The sequence below is a fragment of the Hemitrygon akajei genome, chromosome 12, assembly GCF_048418815.1.
Source record: "Hemitrygon akajei chromosome 12, sHemAka1.3, whole genome shotgun sequence".
NCBI classification, from domain to species: Eukaryota; Metazoa; Chordata; class Chondrichthyes; order Myliobatiformes; family Dasyatidae; genus Hemitrygon; species Hemitrygon akajei.
Window position 1 is genome coordinate 5,394,478 of NC_133135.1, and position 14,729 is coordinate 5,409,206.

The following is a 14,729-nucleotide window of genomic DNA, read 5'->3' on the forward strand; positions in this document are numbered from 1 at the left end:
CCTGCCAGAGCACCACTGCAATATTTTCTCTTACAAGCAATGCAACACCTTCCCCTTTTGTCCCACCAAGTCTATCACACCTGAAGCAATGAAATCCAGGAATATTTAGTTGCCAATCACACCCCTCTTTCAACCATGTTTCACTAATAGCTACGACATCATATTTCCAGGTATCAATCCATGCTCTAAGCTCATCCATCTTTCTTACAATGCTCCTGGCATTAAAGTAAATACATTTAAGAAATTCTCCACCTCTTCCTCTCTGTTTATCACTAACAGTGCAAACAACTTTACTATCCTTTTTTTCTTCCTTCTCCCATACATCTGTTCCTACACTCTGGTTCCCTTCCCTCCTTGTATCTAGTTTAAATCCACTGCAGCCTCTCTAGCAAACCCACCTGCAAGAATATTTGTCCCCCTCCAGTTCAGATGTAAACCGTCTCGCGGGAACAGGTCCTACCTTCCCTGGAAAACTGCCCAATTATCTATAAATCTGAAGCCCTCCCTCCTGCACCATGTATTCAGCCATGTGTTGATCTGCACTATCTTACTATTTATAAACCCACATGCATGTGGCACTGGTAGCAATCCTGAGATTGCTATCCTGGAGGTCCTGTCCTTTAACTTGGCACCTAGCTCCCTAAACTCACCTTTCAGGACCTCCTCACTCTTCCTACCCACGTCATTGGTCCCTACATGGACCACGACATCCGGCTGCTCACCCTCCCTCTTGAGAATACTGAGAACTCGATCTGAGATATCGCGGACCCTGGCACCAGGGAGGCAACAGACCATCTGGGATTCTCGATCTTTTCCACAGAACCTCCTATCTGTCCCCCTAACTATCCAATCCCCTATCACTACTGCTCTCCTCTTTTCCCTCCTTCCCTTCTGAGCTGAGGGTTCAGTCACGGTGCCAGAGATGCGACCACTACAACTTGTCCCTGGTAGGTCGTCCCCACCAACAGTATCCAAAACGGTATACTTATTATTGATGGGAACGGCCACAGGGGTGCTCTGCTCATTCTGTCTATTTCCCTTCCCTTCCAGCTACCTGCCTCCTGACTCCTAGGGGTGACTATCTCCCTGTAACTGCTGTCTATTTCTGCCTCTGCCTCTAGAATGATCTGAAGTTCATCCAGCTCCAGCTACAGTTCCCTAACTTGGTTTGTCAGGAGCTGCAGCTGGATGCACCTTTTTGCAGGTGTAGTTAGTAGGGACAATTGTGCACACCCTGACTACCCACATACTGCAAACTGTCCTAACTGCTGCCTCCATTACCTACTCCTAAGCTAATTAAATTAATTAAAGGAGCTTACCCGGCCTTACCTCACTTGGAGTGAAGCTCATCCTCAACCTCTGCTCACTTTTTAAATTCTCCCTCTGCCTCACGGGCCGACTTTCACATGTTTGCGCAGTCGTGCCTCGTTCAAACCTCGCCTCTGCCTGTTGAGCCAAAGCCGCCCCACTCTGTCTCAGTCCACTCCGATGATGGCCGCTGTATATGGTGGTCTTTTTTTTAACCTTTGGTGCACTACATCATGCGCCTGCGCAGTCTAGCCTTTTTTCCCCGATCAGTTAAAGGAAAAGGCTTCTCTCCGAGATGCCTTTAATTCTTCCCTTTCCGCCTCTTGCTTTGATTTAAATGAGGGAGGAAACTGGAGCACTTGGAGGAAACCCACACTGTCATGGGGAAAATGGACAAATTCCTTACATAAATGGAGAGGATGTTTCCTATAGGGGGAGTCTAGGACCAGAGGGCACAGCCTCTGAACAGAATGACCTCCCTTTAAAACAGATGAGGAGGAATTTCTTTCATCAGAGGGCGGTGAATCTGTGGAATTCATTGCCACCTTCAGCTTTGGAGGCCAAGTCATTGGGTTTATTTAAAGTGGAGTTTGATCATTTCTTGATTAGTAAAGGTTTTAATGGTTTTGGGGAGAAAACAGGAGAATGTGGTGCAGGGATAATTGGGGTGCTACAATTGCGTAGTGGTTGGCACGACAGTATTATAACTCAGAGAGCTGGAGTTCAGAGTTCAATTCTGACATCCACTGTAAGAAAGTTTGTACCTTTTTCCTATGAGAGCATGAGTTTATTCCGGGTGCCTCTGGTTTCCTCCCACAGTCCAAGGATGTTCCAGTTAGTAGGTTAATTGGTCATTTTAAATAGTCCTGTGACTAGGCTGGGGTTAAATAGGTGGGTTACTGAGCAGTGCAGTTTATTGGGCCAGACGGCTCTGTTCTGCACTGTATCTCTAAATAAAAACTGTAAAAAATTAGTGATGTTTGAATGACAGAGCAGACTTGATGGGCTGAATGGCCTAATTCTGTACCTATGTCTTATGGTCTTAGGCAGGAATTGAACTGTGATTGCTGATGCTGTTATATCATTATGCTAAGTGCAATACTACTATGTTAACTCAAAACATAATCAGCATTCAGCTTAATTGTATTATTTATATTAAAAATAATGGTACAATGCTCTAAGCTAGAGTCAGGGAAAGTACAAGTTGTCAGAAAATGTCATGGCTAATACAAGGAGGGGGGGAATTTTAAGGTGATTAGAGGTAAGTATGGGGGGGCTGTCAGAGGAGAATGGTGAGTGTGTGGAACATACTTCCAGGGATGGTAGCAGTGGTCCCCAACCTCCGGGCCGTGAAGCACGCAGGGTGCAGCTGTAGCCAGGACACACCCAGCACATCTTTAAGAGGAAAGCCGAAATAAACAAGCTAATTAATTAGGTGCCGTCCGACATGTTAATGTCGGCCCAGATCACACCCCTGCATGCTTTGTGGCCCGGTATCGGTCCGTGGCCCGGAGGTTGGGGACCACTGCATGAGGGCAGGGGTTCCCAACCTTTCTTTATGCCAAGGACCAATACCATCAAGCCAGGTTGGGAACCCCTGCATTAGGGACATTTAAGAAATTCTTAGATCGGCACGTAGTTGATAGAAAACTGGAGGACTATGTTGAAGGAACAAATTAGATTCAAGATTAAGATTATTTATCACATGTACACCAAAACATACAGTGAAATGTGTTGTTTGTGTTAACTGAGGGCGGCCTGCAAGCGTCGCCACTCATTCCTGCATCAACATAACATGACAACATTACCCTGCAGACCAACGCAGAACACAATGAACAACAGCAAGTCCCAGCTCTGTTCCTCCCTCCCTCCCACAGTTCTTTAACCCCAGGACAGGCCTCCAGTGGACATGCGCTCGGGCCTGCAGACAGCAGGCTTTGATCTCCCCAGCAGAGAAGCTGAAGATTGATCTTAGAGTAGGTTAAAATGTCAGATAGATTGTGAACCAAAAGTCTTGTACTGTGCTGGAATGTTCTATGTTCTACATACACATGCTCAGCCTATGAGAGCAGTGGGTGTGTGAAATGCACTGCCGGGGGTGGTGATGGAGGCAGATACATTAGGGACAATTTGGAAACTCATAGGTGGACACATGAATGATAGAAAAATGGAGGACTACATGGGAGGGAGTGGTTAGGTTGAAAGGTTGGGCTGAAGGGCCAGTACTGTGCTGTACGGTTCTATATTCTATGTAATATTTGGTAACAGATTTTACTCAAATAATCCACATCTATACTATGGCCCCAGACATTCTCACTGAACTGTTAATTCAACAGGACCACAGTGCTGTCAATAATCAAGTATCATGTTATAAGGCAAGAAAACATTCTTGCAAGGATGAATTTCACACATGGGTTACAGCATCTCCATTAAATGTAATTGGCACTCTGAGTGATTGGTGGTTCCATACCACTGGAATAATCAGTCTCCAATGGTGAACCCTGCAAATTGCCTCTTCCAAAAGTTCCCTTCTGGAAAGCACCATAAGGCTATTAAAACAAAAAAAAATCTTAGAAGTTTCTTCTCCCAGGAAGTTAATCTGATCAACCATTCTAGTTTGCACTCACATCCCTCTATCTATTACCCCCATTCTTCTTCTTAAACCGATTGACAGGAGCTCACCTGAGTTCTCTGTTCTGGGCCAGTCCTTCAAGTTGTCCCAGGTGTAGCCCATCTTTGAAGATCCTTACTCTCCCGGGGATGAGGTCTTCAGAGTTTTTGTTGGAGTTTCTCTAGTTTTAGGTTTTTACGGGGAGGAGTTGTTAGCCCCGTGACCAACTTTTCTTCTTTCGCAGGTGGGATGGGAACACGCATGGCAGAGTCCCCCATCACTGCACTACAAATACTTTAATAATACTGTTTACATTGTAAATTATATTTATGTATTTATGCACATTTTATTCTCAATCTGTACTTTAACCTCTAACTTTACTTTTATTCTTTATAATTGTTAAATGTTGGTTTTTGTTGTGCCCTGGTCAACACACCACAGCAAATTTCTAATACATGTAAATGTATATGGTGGATAAAGTTGATCCTTGATTCTTGAAAGCAGGACAGTGGATGAGAAACAGGATCAACTATGAGAGTGGTGCAGCAGATAGGGGTGTTATAGTGCCAGAGACCAGGGTTTGATTCCTACCTCCGGCACGGTCTATGTGGAGTTCGCATGTTTTTCCTCTGATCATGTGGGTTTTCCCTGGGTGCTCCAGTTTCCTCCTACATTTCAAAGACCTACATGTTAGGCTTAGTGAGTTGTGGACATGCAATGTTGGCAGCAGAAGTCTGATGAAACCTATGGGCTGTCCCCGGCACAATCCTCGCTGATTTGATTTGATACAAACAACGCATTTAACTGTATGTTTTAACGTACAAGAGAAAAATTAAGTGTGGGGCATGAGATTCTTCTGAAAGTTAGAGCAGACTCAATAGGTCAAACAAAATATGAAAAATGTAACTGTTAACCTGGTTTTTGATTTTGCTTTTAAGTTTGAGCTATAGACTCAACATGTCACAGCGACGTGAAAAATGACAAGGCGAGAGTTTCGACTTCAGAGGCAATTGGGAAATGTTGCTGGTTCAGTTACATTTCTCAATAATTCATTTCATACCCTGACAAATGCGAAACCTTCCATGAACCCACACAACTGGGTAATTCCAGAGAATGCTGATTTTCTTTTTGTTAAATTGTTTAAAACATAATAACTTGAATTCATATCCAACTATTTAAATAACAAAATGTTCTGCAAGAAGCATTAAAGATGAAAGATTAGCTTTATTTGTCACATGTGCTGTACATTGAAACATACAGTGAAATACATTGTTTGCATCAAATCAAATCAATGAGGATTGTGCTTGGCAGCCTGCAAGTTTCTGGGGCATGCCACCTTCCCACAGCTCTCATTGTGGTGGGAGTGTCTAAGACGAGAGGACACAGCCTCAAAATAGAGGGGCGTACTTTTTGAGCTAATTTGAGGATTTTTTTTAGCTAAAGAGTTGTGAACCTGTGGAATTCATTGCCACAGGCAGTTGAGGAGGCCAAGTCTTTATGTATATTGAAGGCAGACCAGATTCTTGGCAGGTCAGGGCATGAAGGGATACAGGGGGAAGGCAAGAGACTGGGGCTGAGAGGAGAAATGAATCAGCCATGATGAAATGGCGGAGCAGACTCAATGGGTCAAACAACCTAATTCTGCTCCTATATCTTATAGTCTTATCAGGTAGGAGGTACAAAAGCACCACCAGGTACAGAAACAGATATTTCCCTTGAACCACTCGGTTTTTCATTCAACTGGCTCAACCCCAATCATTACCTCAGTTTAAGACTACTTTGCACTAAAATATACTTTTTTTGATCTGATCATATTTTCTGATCGCCATGCTTCCAACACCAACATAACATGGCTACAACTCACTAACCTTAACCATATGTCTTTGGAGTGTGGGGGGATCAGGAAACCTACACAGTCATAGGGAGAACTCTTTGCAGGCACTCTTAGGTCAAAAAGACTTCAAGTAGTTGACACATCGTGGGTTGAAGGGCTTGGACTGTGCTGTAGCATGCTACGCTCAAGATTTCCAGCATCTGCAGAATCTCTTGTGTCCCAGGAATTTCATTGCACCTTGATGGATATTTATGACAATATACAAACCTAAATTCAAACCCGAATTTGAACCTGAAACTGAACAGATAACGTTTATTCAACAAATGTTGAGGTGCTGCTTCAGCAAGGTAGCATCCATCACTAAAGATTCCCAGCATCCTGAACATGACATCTACTTGCAGCTACTATCAGGCAGGAAGTACAGAAGCCTGAAGTCCCACATCACCAGGTTCAAGAACAGCTACTTACTTTCAAACATTCAGTTCTTGAACCAACCAAGACAACCCTAATTACTACAGTTTAGCAACAGCATAAGACCATAAGACACAGGAATATAATTAGGCCATTCTGCACATTGAGTCTGCTCTGCCATTCAATCATGACTGATCCTTTATTTCTCCTCCTCAGCCCCATTCTCCAGCCTTCTCCATATAACTTCTGATGCCATGGCCAGCCAAGAACCTATCAAGCTCTACCTTAAATACGCTCAATGATCTGGCCTCCACAGCCACCTGTGATAACAAATTTCTCTGCATCTCTGTTTTAAATAGATGCCTTTCTATCCTGAGGCTGTGTCCTCTTGTCCTAGACTCCCCCACCATGGGAAACATCCTTTCCACATCTACTCTGTCTAGGCCTTTCAACATTCAAAAGGTTTCAATGAGATCCCCCTCAGCCTTCTAAATTCCAGTGAGTACAGGTCCAGAGCCATCAAACATTCCTCATATAATATCATTTTCATTCCTGGAATCCTTGTGAACCTCCCCTGAACCCTCTCCAATGCCAGCACATCTTTTCTTAGATGAGGAGCCCAAAACTGTTCACAATACTTAAAGTGAGGCCTCACCAGTGCCTTATAAAGCTCCAGCATCACATCCTTGCTTTTGTATTCTAGACCGCTTGAAATGAATGCTAACATGGCATTCGCTTTCCTTACCGCCGACTCTACCTGCAAGTTAACCTTTAGGGCGTTCTGCACAAGGATTCTCAAGTCCCTTTGCATCTCAGATTTTTGGATTTTCTCTACATTTAGAAAATAGCCTGCACGTTTATTTCTACTACCAAAGTGCATGACTATGTATTTTCCAACATTGTATTTCATTTGCCACTTTCATGTCCATTCTCCTAATTGGTTTAAGCCCTGCAAAACGGTGGCGACTTTGATCACTTTGCGCTAAAATGGACTTTTTTTTGTTCTGATTGTGTTTTCTTATGGATAATGTGTTATGTTTTCCTTGTGGATGCTCTGTGCCAGTGATGCTGCTGTAGGTTAGCTTTTCATTATTCCTGTGCACACATGGGCGTGTGCAGATGACAGTAAACTTGACTGTGACTTTGATCTTCTTCCATCTCCTTCATCTGACTCTGCACTTGAATAAAAATCGAGTTTTCTTGGACTATAGGACATTGACTTTTATTTAGAGATGTAGTGTGCCCCAAGCTGTAATACTGTCGATCTAACCGTTACACTACTGACATAGTTTTAAGGTGAGGAGTAAGTGGCTCCGAGAGGATTTGAGGAAAATAATTTCTTTGGAGGGGTGGAGTTTGTTGGACTCTGGAATGCTGTCAGCATGGACAGTCATGGGCACCAGAACAAACCATCTTGGAGATCTGAAATGGAAATAGTGGATGAGAAATCCAGACAGAGAGAAATCTGGATTACTCTAGACTAACGGGTGATGTAGGCAGAGACTCTTATAAAGATTTCAGTCTCTGAGGCTGATATGAAAGCATCTTTCAGCTGGGTAAACCCATGGAAAGGATCTGGCCCAGATGTGGTATCAGGCCAAGTACCAAAGACCTGTACTGATCAAATAACTGGAGTGTTCACTGATAACTTTGACCTCTCACTTTGACAGTCTGAGGTACCCCCCTGCTTCAAGCAGGCTTCAATTATACCAGTGCCTAAGAATAATGTGGTAACCTGTCTCAGTAACTACCAACTAGTGCACTTATACCCACAGTGATGAAGTGCTTTGAGAGGTTGGTGATGAAACTTATCAACTCTTGCCTAAGAAGCGACTTGAATCCACTCTAATTTGCCTACCAGAGCAACAGGAGCAGTCTTTCAATGATTCTATTGTGCTTCTTCTTTGTATTTACTGTGAATGCCTACAAGAAAATGAATCTCAGGATTGTATATGGCAATTTAGAAGTAAATTGATAATACATTTATTTTGAACTTTGGACAAGTATCGGGACGCACTTAGATCACCAAGGCTATGGACCATGTGTAGTGAATGGGAGTAGTATAGGTAGCCATTTGGAGTTCATAGTGGGCTGAAAGGCCTATGATTTTGTGGCTGATGACAAAACAGCAAAAAGGCTGAATACAGAAGTCTGAAGATGAAGGCCAGAAGATCAAAGCTCCAGGGTACCTTGTCCAGAGGTCAGAGGCTCAATGTCTGCAAGTCTCGGCCAGGGACGTGTGTGTGTGTGTGTGTGTGTGTGTGTGTGTGTGTGTGTGTGTGTGTGTGTGTGTGTGTGTGTGTGTGTGTGTGTGTGTGTGTGTGTGTGTGTGTGTGTGTGTGTGTGTGTGTGTGTGTGTGTGTGTGAGAGAGAGAGAGCGCACGCAGGTGGGAGGGTGGTACAGAAACGTAGTGGTTAGTACAACACTAGATTTCAGCTGGGTTTTGATTTCTGCCACTGTCTGTAAAAAGTTTGTGCATTCTCCCCATGACCACATGGGTTTCCTCCAGATTCCTCCCACATTTCAAAGATGTACAGTTAGGATTAGTAAGTTGTGGACATACTATGATGATGCAGGAAGTGTGGTGGCACTTGCAGGCTACCCAGCAGAATCCTCACTGATTTAATTTGACACAAAATTAATTTCACTATGTTTCGATGTACATGTGACAAATAAAGTTAATCTTTAATCTCTTTCTCTTTTAAGAAGCTTGTTTAGTTGTCACTTGTGTTATTCTGTCGAGCATTGTGGGTATGCTACGTTGGTACTGGAATGTGTGGCAACACTCATGGGCTGCCCCAGGACACCCTTAGGTGCGCTGGTTGTTAACACAAATGATGCATTTCATTGTGTTTCAATGTACATTTAATAAATAAATCTTAAACTGAATCAAATTACCTCTATTCACTGGCTAATCAACCCAAATTATTAATTGCATTTCTCTCTCTCTCTCTCTCTCTCTCTAGATTTCATTTTGGTATGTCACCAAAGAGTCTCATAAATTTCGATAGATGCACTGTGGACAGCCTTCTAACTGGAATGGAGGAGCTACTGCACAGGATCGGAAAAAGCTGCAGAAAGTTGTAAACTCAGCTAGCTTCATCATGGGCACTGATCTTCCCAGCATCCAGGACATCTTCAAAAGGCGATACCTCAAAAAGACAGCATCCATCATTAAGGACCCCCATCACCCAGGACATGCTCCCTTCTCATTGCTACCATCAAGGTAGAGATACAGGGGCCTGAAGATACACAACATTTCAGGAACAGCTTCTTCCTCTCGGCCATCAGATTTTGAATGGACAATGGACCCATGAATACTAACTCACTATTTGTGTATACAGTATATATTTCTTATTGTAATTTGTAGCTTTTAAAATATTCTGCCTAATCCCATTGAACTTGCTTGGTTCATGTACCAAAGAAGGTGACTTCATCAGAACTTAATGACTACAGACCAATTACCATCACATCTCATGTAATGAAGGTCCCGGAGAGGCTGGTCCTGACTTACCTTGGACTGCAGGTGAGATCTTCATTGGACTCTCTACAGTTTGCCTACCAACCTCTTGTGGGAGTGGACGATGCCATCATCTACCTGTTGCAGAGATCTCACTCCCACCTGGATGATGCTGGTGGCATTGTGAGAATTACATTTTTTGATTTCTCCAGTGCCTTCAATACAATCCAGCCACTTCTTCTGAGTGAGAAGCTGCAAAGGATAGGTGTGGACAAATCCACTATTTCCTGGATTACTGACTATCTGACAGATAGACCCCAGTCTGTACGTCTGGGTAGTTCTCTGTCTGAGATAGTGGTGAGTGGCACTAGAGCACTACAAAAGACTAACTTTTCTCTGTTTCAGTTTATGTTCAGACTGTCAGTACAGATCTGAGTCTTGTCACTTGCAGAAGTTTTCTGATGACTCTGTGGTGGTTGGATGTATCAGAGATGGGCAGGAGTCGGAGAACAGAGGACTGGTGGACAAGTTTGTGGAGTGGTGTGGAAGGAGTCGCCTGCTCCTGAATGTGGCCAAAACTAGGGAGATGGTGATTGATTTTAGGAGGAAGAGGACTGTGATGAGTCCTGTGTACATTCTGGGAGAAGATGTTGGGTTGGTGGAAGAGTACCAATACTTGGGAGTTCACCTAGACAACAGAATTGACTGGAAAACCAGCACCAAGGCTGATTACCAGAAAGGGATGACCAGATTCTATTTTCTAAGGAAGCTGAGATCCTTCAACGTGTGCAGCAGGATGTTGGAGATCTTTTACCAGTCTGTTGTAGCGAGTGCAGTCTTCTTTGTGCCTTTACATTGGAGGAGCAGCATCGGTGCCTGTGAATAAATAAACTCATCAAAAAGGCCTTGGCTACAACCCGGACACTTTTGAGTTAGTATCAGAGAGGAGGTCACTAAACAGACTGTTATCCATTAGGGACAATCTGACCCATCCTCTCCATGTTCTACTGAATAAACATTGGAGCACCCTTTTGAACAGACTTATTAGCTTTGCTGTCACAAGATCTCTGCTGTTACGAAAATCTTTCTTACCAAATGCAATAAGCATATACAACAATTCATCTCTGTGTGACAGGAGACACACATCATGGTACAATAGTCTTTGTTTTATTATTTCATTCATTATTATTGCACAGTATTGCACATTAGTAAATTATTATTGTGTATATTATTATTCTTTACTTTATTATTAGTTAAGTCTGCACACTGCTTAGTGTGTTTTAAATGTTGCCGCTGTAACAAAAGAATTTCCCACTTGGGATCAATAAAGTTTTTATTGTTATTATTATCATTATTATTATTATTAAACTGTGGATCTTCATACCCTTCCCATTCATATAACTATCCAAATTCTCTTGAATGTTGAAATCAAACCCACAGGGGCAGCATGGTAGCGTGGTGGTTAGCACAATGCTTTACAGTACAGGTGACCTGGGTTCAATTTCATCACTGCCTAAAAGGAGTTTGTACATTCTCCCTATGCCTGCACAAGTTTCCTCTCACACATCATTTGGTAGGTTAATTGGTCACTGCAAATTGTCCAGTGATTAGGCTAGGATTAAATTGGAGGTTTGCTGGACTGGGCAGCTCGAATGGCTGAAAGGGCCTATTCCATGCTGTATGTCAATAAATGAATCTACCACTTCCACTGGCAGCTCATTCCGCACTCTCACCTCACTTAGAGTGAAGAGGCACCCCTTCATTTTCCCCTTAAACAGTTCACCTTTCACCCTTAACCCATGACTTCTAGTTTAGTCTCACCCAACCTCAGTGGGAAAAGCCTGCTTGCATTTACCCTATCAATACACCTCATAATTTTGTATACCTCTATCAAATCTCCTCTCATTCTTCTGCATTCTAGTGAATATAGTTCTAATCTATTAAATCTTTCCATATATCTCAAGTCCTTATGGCCTGGCAACATTGTTGTAAATTTTCTCTGCACTCTTTCAATCTTATTTAAAAATTTCCTGTAGTAGGTGAACAAAACTGGACACAATACTCCACATTAGACCTCACTGACATTTTATACAATTTCAACATCATATCTCAACTCCTGTACTCAATACATAGATTTTGAAGGCCAATGTGCCAAAAGCTCCTTTAACAACCATATCTATCTATGGCGCCACCTTCATTGAATTATGGATCTGTATTCCCACCACACTCCTCAGTGCCTCACTGTTCACTGTGTAAGGTCTATTAAACCTGATTCTGACTCCACTGTTCTCCATTCAGCTTTCCCAGCCTTGACAGTATTTAGATCTTGGCTTAAAATATGATGTATGCTTAAGCATGATTGTCTAGCTTGTCTACAGCAGTCAGCATTGCAGAGGGAGAGTTTTTATTTGTGTAATGCCATGAAAAGGATTGTGTAGGAGGAGGGAGGAGGTTGGGGAGACAAATGAGAAGAAGTTGCAAAAATATTGTTCAAACTTACAGGCAGTTATATAACACTGAAAGAATCTATTTGTAATTTCAAACCAAAGACCTGAAACAAACTTCTTCTGAATAGCAACCTGATAGTCCGCCAAGTTCATTCTCAGCATAGAGAACTGCATGGTGTAACTATCACGGCACTCAGGAAAACTATGAACATCTGGTTTATATATTGTTATGGCAATGATTTACAAAGAGATTTTAATTGGCAATGCTATTTGATCGGATTGCTGGTGTAATTTTTTGCAAGTCAGATGTGTAGTGGTGAGACGTAGCTGATTGTCAACAATGCTCTCTTTAAAATGAGAAGTTAGAAGTTGCACAATGTTTAGGTAAATGATCCCATGATACTACACAATCCTTGGGCCCCACATAGTACTGTAAACATTTTCTTTGTTCTCAGTAATCCATGTATCACTGCAGTGTTTTAAGAATCTCATTCCAATAGCCACAAACTATGCTCAGTTGTGGTCAATTCTTTATAGGAAGGATGTGGAAGCTTTAGAGAGGATGCAGAAAAGATTCACTAGCATCCTGCTTGGATTGGAAAGCAGGTCTTATGAGAATAGGTTGCACAAACAATGCCAGCACACCTTTTCTTAGATGAGAAGCTCAAAACAGTTCACAATGTGCAAGGTGAGGCCTCGCCAGTGCCTTATAAAGCCTCAGCATCACATCCCTGCTCTTGTACTCTAGATCTCTTGAAATGAATGCTAACATTGCATTTACCTTTCTACCACCAACTCAACCTGCAAGTTAACCTTTAGGGTGTTCTGTGCAAGGACTCCCAAGTCCCTTTGCATCTCAGATTTTTGGATTTTCGCCTTGTTTAGAAAATAGTCTGCACATTTATTTCTACTACCAAAGTACATGACCATGCATTTTCTAACACGTATTTCATATGCCACTTCCTTGCCCATTATCCTAATATGTCTAAGTCCTTCTACACCCTACCTGTTTCCTCAACACAACCTGTCCCTCCACCTATCTTCATTTTTTGGCAACAAAGCCATCTATTTCATCATCTAAATCATTGATATACAGTATTAAAATAAGTGGTCCTAACACCAACTCCTGCAGAACACCACCAGTCACTGGCAGCCAACCAGAAAAGAATCCTTTTATTCCTCTCGTTGCCTCCTTCCAATCAGCCATTGCTAACCATGCCAATAACTTTCTTGTAATACCATGAGCTCTTAACTTGGTAAGCCACCTCTTGTGTGGCACTTTGTCAAAGGCCTTCTGAAAGTCCAAATATACAACATCCACTGTATCTCCTTTATCTATCCTACTTGTAATCTCCTCAAAGAATTCCCCCAGGTTCATCAAGCAAGATTTCCCTTAAGGAAACCATGCTGACTTTGTCCTATCTTGTCCTGTGTACGAAGTACTCCATAACCTCATTCTTAACAATTGAATCCACCATCTTCCCAGCCACTGAGATCAGGGTAACTGGTCTATCATTTCCTTTCTGCTGTCTTCCTCCTTTCTTAAGGAGTGGAGTGACATTTGCAATTTTTCAGTCCTCTGGCACCATGCCAGAATCCAATGATTTTTGAAAGATCAGTACTAATGCCTCTGCAATCTCTAACGTTACCTTTTTCAGAACCCTAGGGTGCAGTTCATCTGGTCCAGGTGACTTATGTACCCTCAGGTCTTTCAGCTTTTTGAGCACCTTCTTCCTTATAATAGTAACTGCACTCATTTCTCTTCCCTCACACCCTTCATCGTCTGGCATGCTGCTAGTCATCAAGATGGCGGCGCGACGACGCAGGGCGCAGCGGCCACTCCAGTAAGGAATATCCGTTATCTGTAAGTAGGGGCCGTGCACAATCCTGATTTGATTGAGACGGATGTGTGAAGCACGGAGGAACATCTGGCGAAACTTCTGACATGCCTGTGCTGCTGACGCTGCTACTGAGCGATCGGAGAGATCTCCAGAGAGGAAGGCCCCGAATCCTCGGCTTTGCCTGTTGCTTGGTGGCCGGAGCCGGGGTTGAAGCACTCGGCAGAGATGGTGCTCGGTGCTCGGTGTCGGAGGGCTGGTCGGAGGCACGAAGTTGTCGGAAGTTTTCGGACGGACTCACAGTTGGCTGTGCTCGGGTGCTTCCAGAGGCTGCATCGGGAAGTTTTGCCACGTTGGAGGTTTCTTCCTTCTGCCATCTGCGTGAGATGATGGGCTATCTGGGACTTTGAGACTTTTTTTTACCGTGCCCATGGTCTGCTCTTATCAAATTATGGTATTGCTTTGCACTGTTGTAACTGTATGTTATAATTATGTGGTTTTTTTGGTCAGTTAGTCTTGGTCTGTCTTGTGTTTATGTGATATCATACTGGAGGAACATTGAATTTCCCCTTGGGGATGAATAAAGTATCTATCTATCTATCTATCTATCTATCTATCTATCTATCTAGTGACTTCCACAGTAAAGACTGATGAAAAATACTCATTTAGTTCATCTGCCATCGCTTTGTCCCCCATTATTATTTTCAAACCACATTTTCTAGTGCAGATAATAAGAAGCAGAGATAGAATAAAGAGTCAGAATATTTTTCTGAGGGCAGAATTGTCTGATATAAGAGGGTATTATGTTACGGTGATTAT